The 15,015-nt window shown below is 33.0% G+C and overlaps 1 pseudogene; it reads right to left on the bottom strand.

Moving 5' to 3' along the window:
• Window positions 1-11,669: 11,669 nt before the first annotated feature.
• On the bottom strand, window positions 11,670-12,827 carry LOC149536117 (putative mediator of RNA polymerase II transcription subunit 26b; annotated as a pseudogene).
• Between the last annotated feature and the right edge of the window lie 2,188 nt (window positions 12,828-15,015).

Raw genomic sequence — 15,015 nt, 5'->3', positions numbered from 1 at the left:
GGGGACCCCCTAGTAACTTTTATTCCTAGACCCATATTTCAGGGCCTGAGTCATTTTTGGAACTCCACCTAGAGTCCAAGTCAAGCCCTAGTCCTCTAAATGAGAAACCTAGATGTTAGAATAGAGAAAAAGTGAGTGATAGGGTGAATTTTGTGCTAAAAGGTACACTAGCACACCTAGTGCACATGTACACCTATCCAAGGTGTGTAAGTGTGCAATACACACTTTTCTCCTTTGGAGATGCACAGATGTGCACCTACGTAATTGCACACCTCCAAAAGGTGTACACTATCCTGGGCCTATAAAAGCCCAGGACCCCTCCTCTCTCTTCATTGTTTCCGCCACACCTAAAAGAACCACATGTCTACACCTTTGAAGGTGCGTGAAACCTACAAGAACACACATACACACACACAAGGGTTAAGAAACTTTAAAGGTGTGTATGTGTGCACCTATCCAAGGTGCAGACATGCACACTTTTATTTGCAACTATTAAACCTAAAAAAACTTTAAAATCCTAAGTCAAAGGTCCACAAATGTGCACCTTTGAATCATAGTACCTAAGACACCTAGAGATAATGATGCACAAATGTGCACCTTGTTTCCTTTGTGCCCTTGAGAACTGCATGTCTGCACCTTTGAAGGTGTGAAAAACCTACAAGAACACACACACACAAGGGTTAAGACACCATAAAGGTGTGAATGTTTGCACCTATCTAAGGTGTGCACATGGGCACATTTGTTTGCAACTATTAAACCTAAACAAACTTAAAACTCCTAAGTCAAAGGTGCACAACTAACTCAAAATCCCCCTCTTGCACATGCCTTCTATAACGTACGAACTAGCACACATGTGTATGTGTGCACCGCATCAGGGTACACACCTATGTAGGTACACAAATATGCACAAAATGACCTTTTAAAGATTATTAAATGCACCTAGCACTACTATCAAGGTGCACTAAGTTGCATACTAGAGCTATTAAGAGGGATTTTAAGTGGTTTTACTAGGTTTTGATGTTCTAGTTTTATTTTTTGGAAATTAGGGTTTGTTTAAAGTTTAATTTTCATTTCTTTGGACTAATGATTTTCTATTTTGTGTAGATAAAATGGCTTCATCATCATCCTCACTTTTTGAAAAGATTTCTCCAAAACCCATTGCCTTCAAGTTTCAAGGTGCACTAAAGAAATCACATTTTCAAGATGGACATTCAGAGATCAGAGACGCTGAGTTGGGACACATAAACTAGAACACATTCCTTGTGCTATGCAATAAGCCTAAAGAGAGATCCGTGATGATGTTAGCACTTATTAGATGAGGGTTGGTGAATGCCACATCACATCCCACATCTGTGAAGTCTTTTGAGCTTATCATGGCATTCGTAGAAAACCATGTGTTAGAAGAAAGAGTTTTCAAAAGTATCATAGGGGAGATAGTCCTAGACCTAAGACCTAGGAATATTGAGAAAGTATTCCATTTCCCAAGACCTAATTAGTATGCAAAGAAAACTTATGATTGAGTTGAAGGATGGTATAGGGAGAATGAGAAGAATTCTATAGAGATCATACAACCATTATTTTTGATTTATAGAACACCAGTGGGATGTAGAGAAAGAAAGGTAGACATGACTAGAGGGTATATGAAGGATGACATCAGATATGCCACTATACTTTAGAGCAGAGTCATGGGCTTACCAATAGCTAGACATCTTAATATTTGGATGGTCCATTTCATAATGACCAAAATAGCAATTGATTGGGCCTTGATCCTTTGTGAAAACCTAGATGAATAGTTGGTAGGAGTTAAATTGATCCCAATTTTTACATGAAATTATATTTAGTGTACTTATTAGTAGCAAGAACAACTGACTACCTAGGACTGTACAAGAAGGGGAGCATGCAAGATGCTAACACTTGACCCTATGTGGTATATCCCCAATTGGTGATGAAAAATATCTCAGATTAGAGCAAGGAATAACAAATAGTGAATGATACTTTCATATTTGCAATCATTTGATTCATAGAGGATGATTATGCTAAGAGGATTTCAGTAGAGGTAGAAGCAAGGATCACAAAGATTGACACCTACTACATCTAGTTCAAAACATTCACTTACCTAAGGGTAGCTAGTACATAGGTGAATTTGAAGAAACTCCCAAGGTACCCATCAAATAGACTCATTTTATTGGAGATTGCTAGAAAACTCACATTTTCATATGATAGAGTGAAAAAGTAGCATAAGAAGACATGGGAATGGACAATCACCATAGGTGCATTTGAGGTGAAACAAAAATAGGATATCATGACCTTTGACTCAGAGTGGGATAAGTATCTCTTGGAAGATTACAACTCCCTTCATCATTATTTTGATAATGGTAGAGTTCAACATTTCGCAAGGATGCAATTTGTGCATGAAGATGCCATAGAAAACCATTGGATGAACACAATAGATGACTATGATATTTGAATAAGGGATTATTGTAGGATGATGCTATGTCAAGTAGAAAGGGCCTTAAAATAAAGATCCCACTCAAAGCTATTCAAAAAGACATAGAAGATGTCTTGGAACAATTATACAACTGTGAAAAAATATTTGATAGGCCAATCATGAATGCAGAGATAGATAAGGATGAGCATGTAGATATTAATCACAAGGAAAGGAACATACTTTTTTTGACAAGAGAATGGATCAATAAGCCATTCAACATTGACCTAGTTCCACAGGCTGTTATGTTCCAAGCCACAACATACCCAATTAAGGGTAAAAGAGAAAAAGTTACAGTACCAACATTCCCTGCTAAATCCCCAATTAGGCCAGGAATTGCACATCAACAACACAAGAGGGATGTTCAGTACTTCAAAGAAGACAAAGGAAAAAACAAGAGGAAAAGAGATTCCTTAAAAAATGCTGAGCCTGAATCAAAAGAGCCTCAAGATGAAGAGGTGACTCAAGCACCTCAAACTGAAGAGCCTCAAAATGAAGAAGCAACTCAGGCTCAAGAAACTAAACAAGTGCCCCTGCCTGAACAAGAATAGGAATAGGAACTAGAGGAGGAAGCATAAGAGGTGACACCACCTACTCAAGAGGAAGAAGCCTCTCCTTTAGTTACTAAGAAAGAGAAGGACAACAAGGAAAAATTTACAAAAGAAGGTCATTACTATCCCTTTAGTGCCTAAAACCATCCTCGAGGCAGATGATGAAGAAGAAGAAGATAATCTCCTATTGAGTCAAAGGATTGGAACCAAATTCCACCTCTACCACAAGGATCTTTGTGTATACCACCACCACCATTTCAAGGTTTGTCATTCTTAGATAAAGTCTTAGTCACCCAACTTCCTTATGTTGTACACATGGAGGAACATAGAGTAAATAAAGAAGAGCCAAAACAAATGTTGGCCAATGAAGTATCAAAGGAAGGAAAGATATTTGAAGAACCTTAGAAAACTTCTCAAGACATAGAGGCAAGAACTATGGCTACAACAGATACAAAAACTCCCAATGTAGATCTCTCTTAGAAGGAGAAGACTTTGGAAAGGGGAAGGGTCTACAGGGAAAGCCTCCTCTTTAGCCAACTACATGTCTCCTATGGGCACTAAACTAGCCTAGCTACAAAGGGAGGTTATGGTTAGAAAAAAGAGGTAGTTGAACTTGAGTGTAGAAGAGGGAATGGATGAGCTAGTGAAAGCCATCAATAAGACTGAGCCACCTATAGGTGATGCATGAACATTTTCCTTCATAAGGAAGAACCTAGATCAAGATTTATTTACACATATTTCCATCCCTCCTCCATATGTTGACGTCAAGGATTTGACTCGTGGTGATTACCAAATCAAGGAGGCTCTCTTAGGAAAGTCCATGGTAGATAATGCTAAAGTTTTGATCACTATGGGTGTGAATGAGGTTTTTAAGCAGGTGAACAAGTATGAGGCAAAATTGGTAATGTTGCGAAAACAAAATGAGCTTATTAGAGGCTATTTACACAAAGTTTTGGGCCCCGTAGATCTAGATAACCCAAAAATCACTCTTGTTGTGGCATTAGAGAGGAGAGATAAGGAGAGTGTAAAAGTAGGTTCATTTTTGGACTCATATTAGAAATGGCATGAAAATTTTGAGGATCAAGGCGTACAAATTAGATAGGTTAATTTGAACTTGTTACATAATGTTCAAACTAACATGGATAAACTAGTATGCATATTGGACTAGGATTCTATGCTTATGGATGAGGTACATACCTAGGGGAAATTTCTCCAAGCACTTCAACCAATAAAGGGTCAAAGGTATCTTACACTCACAAAGGTGTATACAATAGACAAGATAGATAAATTGGACGATTAGATTGAGAAGATAGCTATCGAGAATCAAGTAATGGAAGGATTTCACAAAGATATTAAGAGGTTAAGAGATAAAACACAAGAGTAGATTTTGGAAGCTTAGAAGTATTACAACAATGCCTACCTTGATATTTTTTAGGATGAGTCAAGAACTAAATTCATTCCAGTATAATCAATGGCTCAACAATTCCAAAAAACCTTTGAAGATGCTTCATCAAAAGAAGATATCAAACGAGCGTTTAGGACAAAAGAGGTACCATTGGAGTTAGACACTAAATTGGATAATTTTTTAGATATTTGTATGGAGATTAGTAACTGCTGGCAGAAAATGAAATATAAGTATAATCCATTTGATTTTCTAGAAGCTTCCCAAGTGATGGAGATTATAGAGAAATTCAAGAAAAACCATCTAGACATTGCTCTGGTATAAAGGGGAAGAAAACCTAGAAACTAGAAATTCAGTTTTGACCCTTGGGAAAATTTTGGATTTTTTAAATTTGTCACTAAGGTGCACTAGGTGTGCTATTCTAGAGATGCACTAACAATTTTGAAGAAGTAAGCATTGCACTAATAGTTAACTTCTAGTTCCAAATTTAGAGCTTTCCATGCACCAGAAACATATAAACTAACAACAATTTAACTCTTAGAAACATTCAAAGAAGGCCAAGCTTCCATTTTTAGAGCTTCTAATGACTTTCAAACCCTCTTATAACTTCCTTCTTCTTATCTACTACTTCTTTCTTTGTTTTAACACATGTAAAGGCTCATGCACCCATTAATTGATATAAACAAGAGTGGAGTCCTACTTAACACCATTTAGAGAGTTATTTTGTACATAATTAGATTTGTTTATTAGTTTAGAAGCATATGTTTGCATTAAGAGATCTCTCACTCTCAACACAAATTGAGCAGATGATTTCTTATAAATTTAGGAACATAATTTGTATTATAGGATGTTATTTTGATGCAATAATATATGCTATTGGTGCTCTCATTCTGAGTGTAGTTATTCTTTTTGGAGTATGTTATTTTTGTGAATTCTTGTTCATGATAATAATGGAGCCACTAGAATTGTTGTGTTGACTTGATTGTGCAATCATTTAGTTCTGGTGTTTGTCACATATTGATGAATTTTGTTGACATATCGAGTTGGAGAAGATCACCTATTGTTCCTACATAGCTTCTTGTCTCAGATGAGCATACTTTTTATAAAACATATTTTGGTTTTATACTAAGTTCTCATCAATGATTGCATTAGTGGATTTTAGGAAGTGTTGCTCCTATTTTTTCCTACTTGATCTTTTTGATGATTTAACTCAGAGACATGTTGTTACCATTGTTTATGTCTATTAGAAATTTCCCCTTCAAGTCATTTTCTTAAAACTATTGTTACCTTATCTTCATTATTTTCTTTGCTAGCACTTGGTTAAATTAGGAATTCATATAGTTGCATTGTTAAATTGCATTCATCATAAAAAAAAAAATACCCAAAAATATATCTCTTTTGTGGTTAGTTTTTTGAGACAACAAGAAGATTGAACATCTTTTCCAAAATTGGTTAGAACTAGAAAAGGCTTCCTTGTGAACAAATACATTCATGTTCAACTGAGCAGATTCTAGTAGGTTACAAGATCACTTGAAACTTTGGAGTTGATCCCTAGATTAACTTTTCAAGAGAGGAGTTCAAAAGGATTCCTACCATTAAGCATCATGCAATCTGATAGCTCAACATGTTGTGATAACTTACTATCAAAGAAATAGGAAAGAGCACATGAGTCTTATAAATCTATGAAATTGAATGACATATAATATGAACATAGTGACACATGTGAATGGTGGCAGATAATTGCTAGACATAATTGATCTCAAGAATTAACAATTAGAATGAAACTTCATATAGAGATTAGTTAGTGATGTTTCTCTATTCAATTTGCAATATTGAGTCCAAATTATAATTTTGTGACTGCAAATATCTTTAATTTCTTATGAAAACTGGAACTAATGAATCACCTCGAGTTCATGAGAAAGATTGAGAAAAGTTGAATATTTTCTATATCTTAACTAATTTATGGAAAATGTGAACATTGAAATTATGTGATTTTAGCTCTACCATTTTCTTACTTACATTATAGTAGATCTTTATTAAGGAATATGTTTAATGTTCATGTATTAAATTATAAAAAAGTTTGGGGTTAAATACTAAATGTGCACTATATTGTTATTTTCCTTGGCTAAGATGTGAGTCTAGAACTAATCCTAGAAGCTTAAATATTCCACCCTAAATGATGCACATGAATCTTAAACTTTTTGAGATTTAAAAAAGTATCTTTTATCTTATTTCAAATTAGTTCTCAACACTAGAGCATTGAGAGAATAATATTTTTTTGTGCATATGATTTGTTGATGTACTTCTTAGATTGGAAATTATTAGTGGTTCATTTCTTTTCCTCTAATCAAGTAATTTCTTATGGGATGGGAATAATGTGGTGAATTGGCTAGGATAAAAAAGGATACAAGATGATTTGTTTCTTTCTGTCTGTTTTGATTAGAAATGGATATATTATGTTTTGTTTTCTTCTATTAGTTAAATATAGATCTTGAAGTGCTTTTACCAAACCCATTTATTTTTTGTATATGTGTATATATGCTATTTTTTATATTCCCTACCACATTCTATGATTAGGCTACTTAGACATATGTGGAAAGTAATATGTTTCAGAGCTCGATCAAATCCATCTAATCCTCTTGTTATGAGTTACTAGGCTTCTCATGTTAGGATTAGGGCATTCTTCATGTCCAGAAGGACTCCAAAGGAGGTAAACACTCTATGTTTGGAATTATAAAGGAACCTAGGCTATACACTCTCATCTCAGATAGTGGGTGGATGATGTCGAACTACTATGGAGACTGGGACATTCGTATGGAAATATGTCCGAGACAACTTGTTTTAAAACTCTTCCTATGACGTAATTGATAAAATTATCATCTTATATGATGCCATTGATGTAATTAATCATGTTTTATGGGATGCAATTATGTGCTAATGCATCTATTTGTGTATTGTACAATCAAACATATGGATTTTATTGTTATGTCATAGATAACTACTTGTCAATATTGATAATGGTTTAATTACTTGAATAGTTGAATAGTCAACTATGGTTTCATATTTAAAATTTTACATTTCTCACACATTTCATGATGCGATATTTTTAGTAGGAAAAGGCTCTTACTTATGGAATGAGAGTGTCATTCAAACCCTAGGGCCTTGAGATACCATGCTAATGTGCCCACATGTGTATAGGTGTAGGTGTTTGAGTTGTCACTATTAACATTAGAGGTAGCAACTAGGATGGATAAAGAAATGGTCTATAGAATGATGGAAAGAGGCTAAACATGATTCTAGCACCTTTGACTAAGTAGGGGGACTTTTTGGAATAAAAAGGTCATAGGGTGGATACCTTAAATAATGAAGTGAGAGGTAAACATGATGAAGAGGAAGAAAGGAAGCATAATGAGAATCAATGTTTAGAGACCCTATGTCAGTAGGAGGAGGAACAAAAGAAGAAAAATGGGGAAAATAAATTAGTTGAGGCATGAAGTTAGAGGAAGATAGGAGGAGAGAATAACAATAGAAGGAAGAAGTTAACCATCAAATTGTTGAGAATGTAGATGACATGATTTAGATTGTAGCTAACTTGAGCAAAGACCTCACGAAGGTCACCCCTCCTACCTTTAATGGTAGAGCTTTTGGGAAAGAAGTCGAGGCATGGATTGCGAGTATGGAAAAATATTTCCTTGGTAAAAAATTCTCTTGGAAATCCAAGGTAGTATGGGATGAATTTTAGCTAGTGGTTGAAACATCTATGAGGTAGGAAAATGTGGTGGCAAATAAGAAGATCAAGTATGGTGAGATATCCTCAAAGGAATTTAAAAAAAGGATTTCACAAGAGGTGGTTACCTCAATTGTTCTATGATAAGAAGTTAGTAGAATTCTACAAGCTACTATAGGGGGTCATGAAAATGACACAGTATCATGAATGGTTCTACCATCTAGTTAAGTATCCTCCATTGTATCATAATGATGAATCATTTAGACCTATAAATTTGTTATGGGCTTATGGAAGGAGATCTAAATGAAGTGGAAATGTATGAGCCTGTGATCATGGATTATGTACTTTGAAAGAATCTTAAACAAGAACAAGGGTTGACGTATGCAACCCCAACAAAATCATATAATAATCAAAATTATAAAAGGAAATTTCAAGATGATAAACTAGAGAAAGATGATAAACTAGAGAATAGTGGACATCAATAGACTCAAAACATGAAAGGCATGAATCATTGAGAAGGAATTCCACTTGGGATTATTGAAATGAGAATAGAGGCTACAACCTCAAATTAGGGGGTAGACAAGGAACATGAGCCACATTTAGGCTAGAAATTATCCCTGGCTAATGCATCGTAGAGAGGGGAAATCCCCTACGATACCATATCACATTAATGCAATTATTGATAATAGATGCAAGGACAACTAGATTGTTCATATTCAACTTGAAAGTTCATGATTCAAGGTTGTCCCAAGAGAGTGAGAACATGTCTTGATGACCACTACATCAATTGAGTATTCGATAGAGATGTGTTCCAGTTAGGTTGATTGGGACCTATTTTTGGCATTACCACTTGGAGGGTGATGCAAGGGATGTGCATAAACTATTATCTTATGTCCTTTTGTATGAACATTATATGTGATTACATATTTTTAGATATTTTATGTATTGTGTAATAATTCTTTTTTGATTAATTAGACAATGGGTTGATGTCTCTTCCTAGTGGGGAGGGATGTTAGAACCCATCTTCTAATGTTTTTGATATTCATATATTCTATATGAAGAAATTTATAGATGCAGATCTAACCAAATTAGGTAGTACTTGATGGAGTGGATAAATTTATATTTTGTATAACCCTAGCTATGCAATTATCACTCAAAACTAGCTTATGTAGATGCTTTAGGCAAGGGAAATTGGCAAGCGAGGAAACTCCAATGTCAACAGTAGGTGCTAAAATTTTTCAAGTAGAGACAGTGTCAAAAGGCACCCATGGATGTACTTAACTACTTCATGCAAAGTTAAACTGTGAACTATAGATGAATCTTCCTATCTGTCCAAAGCTGCCTCCCCTACTCTTTCCAAGGGTAGCTAGATGGAAGTCTTGTGTGAAATTTATAATATATATTTGATTAATTTGGTAACACTAATTCACTAATTAAAAATTTCAAAATAAATCAAATCAAATAACAACAATAGACCATGATCCCCTACTAACTTGAACTCAAAGCATAGAAAAATGATATTTGAAGAACCCATTTGTTCATACCAAAATTTACTTCCCTGTCGTCAAAAGATAGAGTTGAAAGGTAACATTCAGTTGTCTAATGATCTATTGTTTTATTTTGTGTCAAGGAAAAGATCTTTATTGTCACTAACTCAGTTCATTTATACTCTTTTATGCCACATGATGTGTAACCCTTTCCAATAATTGGTGTATAAACAAATAGCATTTGAATAATAAGAATTCTTAAAATCTATCAAGAAATATTTTCATGACACAACTTTCATTGAAAAAAAATATATAATATACTTATTATAAAAAAAAATCTCTAACTTGGATATCCAAATAAATTTCTAACTCTTGCTTGAATACAACTAGTCACAACATTTGCTTGTTTCCCTTCAACATAGCTCTACTGAGATCAACAACCAAAAGCTTTGTTCTTACAATTTAGTGGAGGAGAGCAACATTAAGAAATGGATGTTACAACAACAAAAATTGGTTGATGGCTAAAATATGACAAAAACTAATTATTTTATAACTTTGGCTTGTAAGTTTTATGATTTCAATGGTGTTAATTATAGGAACAATTATAATTGAATTATATCTGATTATAGTTCTAGAATAAAACATTAAACAATAATTTGTAGCTGCTAAAAATTATGAGAAAATGAGAAATCTTTTCATATCATTACTAAAAAAAATTTTTGGATCATTTTTATTTGAATATAAGATCTTAATTTTTCTTATCTAACAACCAAACTCTATTAATTTTTTTATCTTAATTCTACTTGTTTCCAATTTTAAATTTACACAAATACCAACCATATTTTATAAAATAGATTATATATATATATATATATATATATATATATATATATATATATATATATATATATGCAAATAATTTATTAAAAAATGTATTTAAGATGGATTTTATTGTTCTTTTATATTTATTATAGCATATTATAAATAGTTTCTATTATTAAATTTAATTCTAATATTCTTGAATTAAATCTTTTAATATATTATAGAATATGTTTTTAATATTTCCATTAAGTGCTAATTTGTTATTATTTCAGAAAACAAAAACTAAATGAATTTCCATGCACAAATCTACACACCGCAAAATGGTATGTTTTGTTTGTGAGATAGGATTGGTATGTAAATTTTCACCAGGTTTGAACATTACCATTTTTTTATAGAATTTACATAATGTATTGCCATTGACTTTACCATTTGTGCATTCCAACATCCTTTCAGGATTGCAGCTTATTTCGGTTACATTTCCATGATTTCTACATCCCTTTAAACAAGGCTTAAAGCTGCATTAATGCTGTAGAAGGAACATTTTCTATAGCTGAATAATAGTCCGGTAACTCAAGCCAACTGTGTAAACAATTTCAGACACAAATATAAGGAACAACTATTCTTAATTAAAACGTTGATTGGTAAATAATCAGTGACTAAATGTGTAGTTACTAAAGAGCTGTTGCAGACTAATTTTTAAACCAATACCAAAATCGTGAGCATATAATTGAAGTCAAATTTGCTTATAATTATTTTAGCATAACAAGTATATTAATTATATTGACTGGTGAAAGTATAATTTATAATAAGATATATTAATTGTTGAAATCTTTTATTATTATTATATGTTCTAGATAGATAGATATAGTTATTTTTATGTTACAATTTTATATTTTATATTGTTTATTTGATTCATTCATTTGTTTGTTAGATTAGGTGTCATAAGTTAACATTAAATCAAATGTCAAAATAAAATTAATTAATCAAACATCGGATGTTAACAATCTAGTTTCTGATATTTGTTAAATAAAAATAATTAGTTTCATATGTTATTCACTCAGTTTTCTCATACTAAAACAAATTCTGACGAATATAAATAAACCAAAAATCAAACACAGATAAGTATATAATAGTTTTTGCTCAAGAGATTACATGCACACTGAGCCCTTTAGTATTTCTATTTACAATTTTCAAATCATTGTGGATTATGTGATCCTCGTTTGGTTTTGAGCGGCTTTATGAGTTTGTGTCCACTTTCAAGAATGTATTCCACCTTCATTAGTTTAGTAGTCCTTCGCTTCTTTGCTTTCTCTACTTGTTGGTATTCTTCATGAAACTTTCTCTTACCCCTTTCACACTTCACATAATCATTTTGGGATTGGACACAAGTAGGATTTTTGGCTGGCGCTAGATCTCTATGTTCGTTTGGTTTGTGTCTTGCAGATGGCCTCATAACTCGCACAAAAGATCCAAATGCATGAGTTGGTGTATTCTTTGAAGTTCTATTGCTATTGTTGTTCTTCTGCTTCTGTAAATGTGATTTAATGAACACTTTTTCATTCACATTTGCATCAATATCTTGAACATTTCCATCATCATCCATTCCAACAAAGATCTCATGCATGTCTATTGATGGAGTCCTAGTTAGTAAGAGGGCACCCTGATCAAATGGCGGAGAAAGTAAACCATTATGGTCATCTTTGACATCTTTTGGACAAACATACTCAATAGATGAGTCTACTGGAGGAAAAGTCTCTATCCATATGTCAACAAGCTCTTTCCAATAGGAGACAAGCTTCTCAGCTATGGAACGGACTTGTTGCAAATGATGTATTCTTAATCTATTCACCACCCTCCCAATTTTAGTCACCTCAAGAGTCTCTACAGAGAGTTGCATCAACTCCAATCTCCTCAGACACTCATGCACTTGATTTGGCGACTCCTCAGGGTGTAACAAGATTTCTTTGATCCTCTCAACTTCTCTGACAATAGCTATCTCCTCCTCTATTTCCTCTATAAGGGTTTCAACCTCATCAAAAGTGTAATTACTAGCCTTCTTTCTCTCCTTGAGATTTTTTCTCTCCTTAGGAATCTCCTATTTTTCTTGGTGCCCTTCACATCTTGGAACAAACACTCCTCGTTTTCCTTTTATATTATCACATGCCAATGCCAATGTCAATGTATTGCATTCTCCACACCCAGTAAACCTAGGTGAGTACAATATCTGAGCAATTCTCTCCCTCCTAGTCATTAATTCTTGAGGGCAATTAGAAGCTGCAACTGAAATGGCATTTTCAATTACAGTACATATATCAACCTCCCCACGCCCAAAAACATCCCTCCACAACTCCATGATTATTCCTTCCTATTTTAAAACTTCAATCCAAAACTCCAATAGAGTTTTTCAAGGAAAATTTGCAATGTAATCAAAACCCTAAAAAAACAAAGGATTTTTTACGACCTTAAAAAAGACCCTGAAACGACGCAACTGTAACTCCAAAGACAGAGCGTTCAAAGTAACAAGAAGATTACAAGCCTAGATTTATAGCCAAGAACTATTACTGGATTCGAAAAGTCTTTTTGTACAGCTGTTTCTTGGAATCATTCCGTTTAGAGCACCCCTAGACAACCTTTTTGCTCATTTACGCCCTTCTTTATTAATTTTCGAATTTAGAAACCCAAGAACTTTTTGTTTTGGAATCAATCGCTGTACTCACAAACATCAATTGATTCTCAGCAGGATATAACTTCCTTCATAGGTGGTATAAGTCTATAGTTTTTATAGGGCAATTTTCTATTACCTTGGCAATACTCTTTACTCGGAAGGAAACTGTAGCGAAAGAACTTCACAAAAAGAGGAAGAGACCAGAATACAAATAGCAATAAAATCTTTTCGAAGGTAATGGCATGCACAAATGCTCTATCAAATTTTCAATGTGTATATATTTATTATAAAAATATTAAAAATAGGCCAACGTATAACAAAAATAAATACAATAAATTTGATTATAATTTTATAGTATTGCATTATTTAATTGTTTATATAATGATGTCTATCTCATTATTGAAGTATATTTGTTGTTAAAACAAAAAACAATTCTAATGGTTTAATGTAAATTTTTTTATTATGGAGGAATGGTAGAATTAAAATAATTTTTTGAGGAGCTACACTTAGAATAAAAATCAAGATTTCAAATCATAAAGGGTCATGAAATAAGTTGTGGTTCCACAAGGTACTATGTGGCTCCATTTTTGACAGTCTTTGTCAACTTTTAGTACACAAAAGTGTTTTTACAAATTTGATTTAAAATGAAATTATAGAAAAAATAAAGATCAATATTACTCATTTTATTGAAAAATGATATTAATATTAATTCTATTTTATTTATCATCAAAGACTAGTGTGATAACAAATTATATTTATATTATAAGATTCAAATTATGGAAAATCTAGAACCAATAATCCAAGTCTGCGATTTAGGGGGAACTATAATGATTTTAAATCAAATGTTATGATCACAATGGAAATGCTTCTTATTAGGTACTTCATGATGAACGTGTTATAGAGCTTCTTTAAAGAGGTTGATGCCTACATCCTCTTTCATATCTACCCCTATCAACTTCATTTGGTCTCTAATTGTTGATTGTTGATTATGGATTGTGCTCTATTCTCTTCAATTATACATACTTTACATTTTCATATCTCCACCTTCCTTAGAAACCAATATTTCCTATTCAAGGAAATTTCTTATCCTAGATGACCCTTCTTTATGTCCAAGTTTTTATAACTTCACCAAAAAATCCATCTTCATTCTTATCTGAAATCTTCTTTCTTTATGAAAACTCTCCAATCTTCAATATCTACAACTAGGGATCTATTTAGGGGCTATGTTTATAACGGTTATATCATATTAATTTTTTCTATGGATGGCTAAATCCTCATCTATGTTCTTACTTTAATTTTCATATCTTCTAGAAAATATTTGTGAAAAACTTACTTATGGAGTCACTCTACCTTTTCTTTTCTTGTAATGCCCTATTTGGGAAGCCTTGGACAAAAAGGATAAAATATGCACATAATAACTTTTTTCTTAATAATAAGTTAATGCACATGATGATCAAGTCACTAAGTGTGAAAATTAAATATCTAAACAAGATACAAACTCAAGGAACATGCAATAATCACATGTTCTTACATACAACAAGAAGTCTTTCTAATACTTCCAAAGATTCCCAAGTTATAAACGACACACTTAGAATGGACAACACACATTTTGAGATTAATAAAATGAGAGTGGGACACCACTCACATAGTGTAAGAGGTAGATATTACTATATCTATCACAAAAAAGACGTTCTTTTAAACCACACAGTTTCATTTAACATGATATGGAATTTCAAAACACTAAATTTACATATAAATGGGGTTAAGCATTCACAAATGAGCACAAATCTGACCTATTATGGATGAGATGGTTTCTACATGAAATAGGGTATCCAAAACCATTTTACATTTTTTGGAGGATGGATAAAAGTGTACT

This window comes from Cupressus sempervirens, chromosome 10 (genome assembly GCF_028749045.1).
Source record: "Cupressus sempervirens isolate cs-2001-9-10 chromosome 10, ASM2874904v1, whole genome shotgun sequence".
NCBI lineage: Eukaryota > Viridiplantae > Streptophyta > Pinopsida > Cupressales > Cupressaceae > Cupressus > Cupressus sempervirens.
This window is presented reverse-complemented; position numbering and strand designations above follow the sequence as displayed.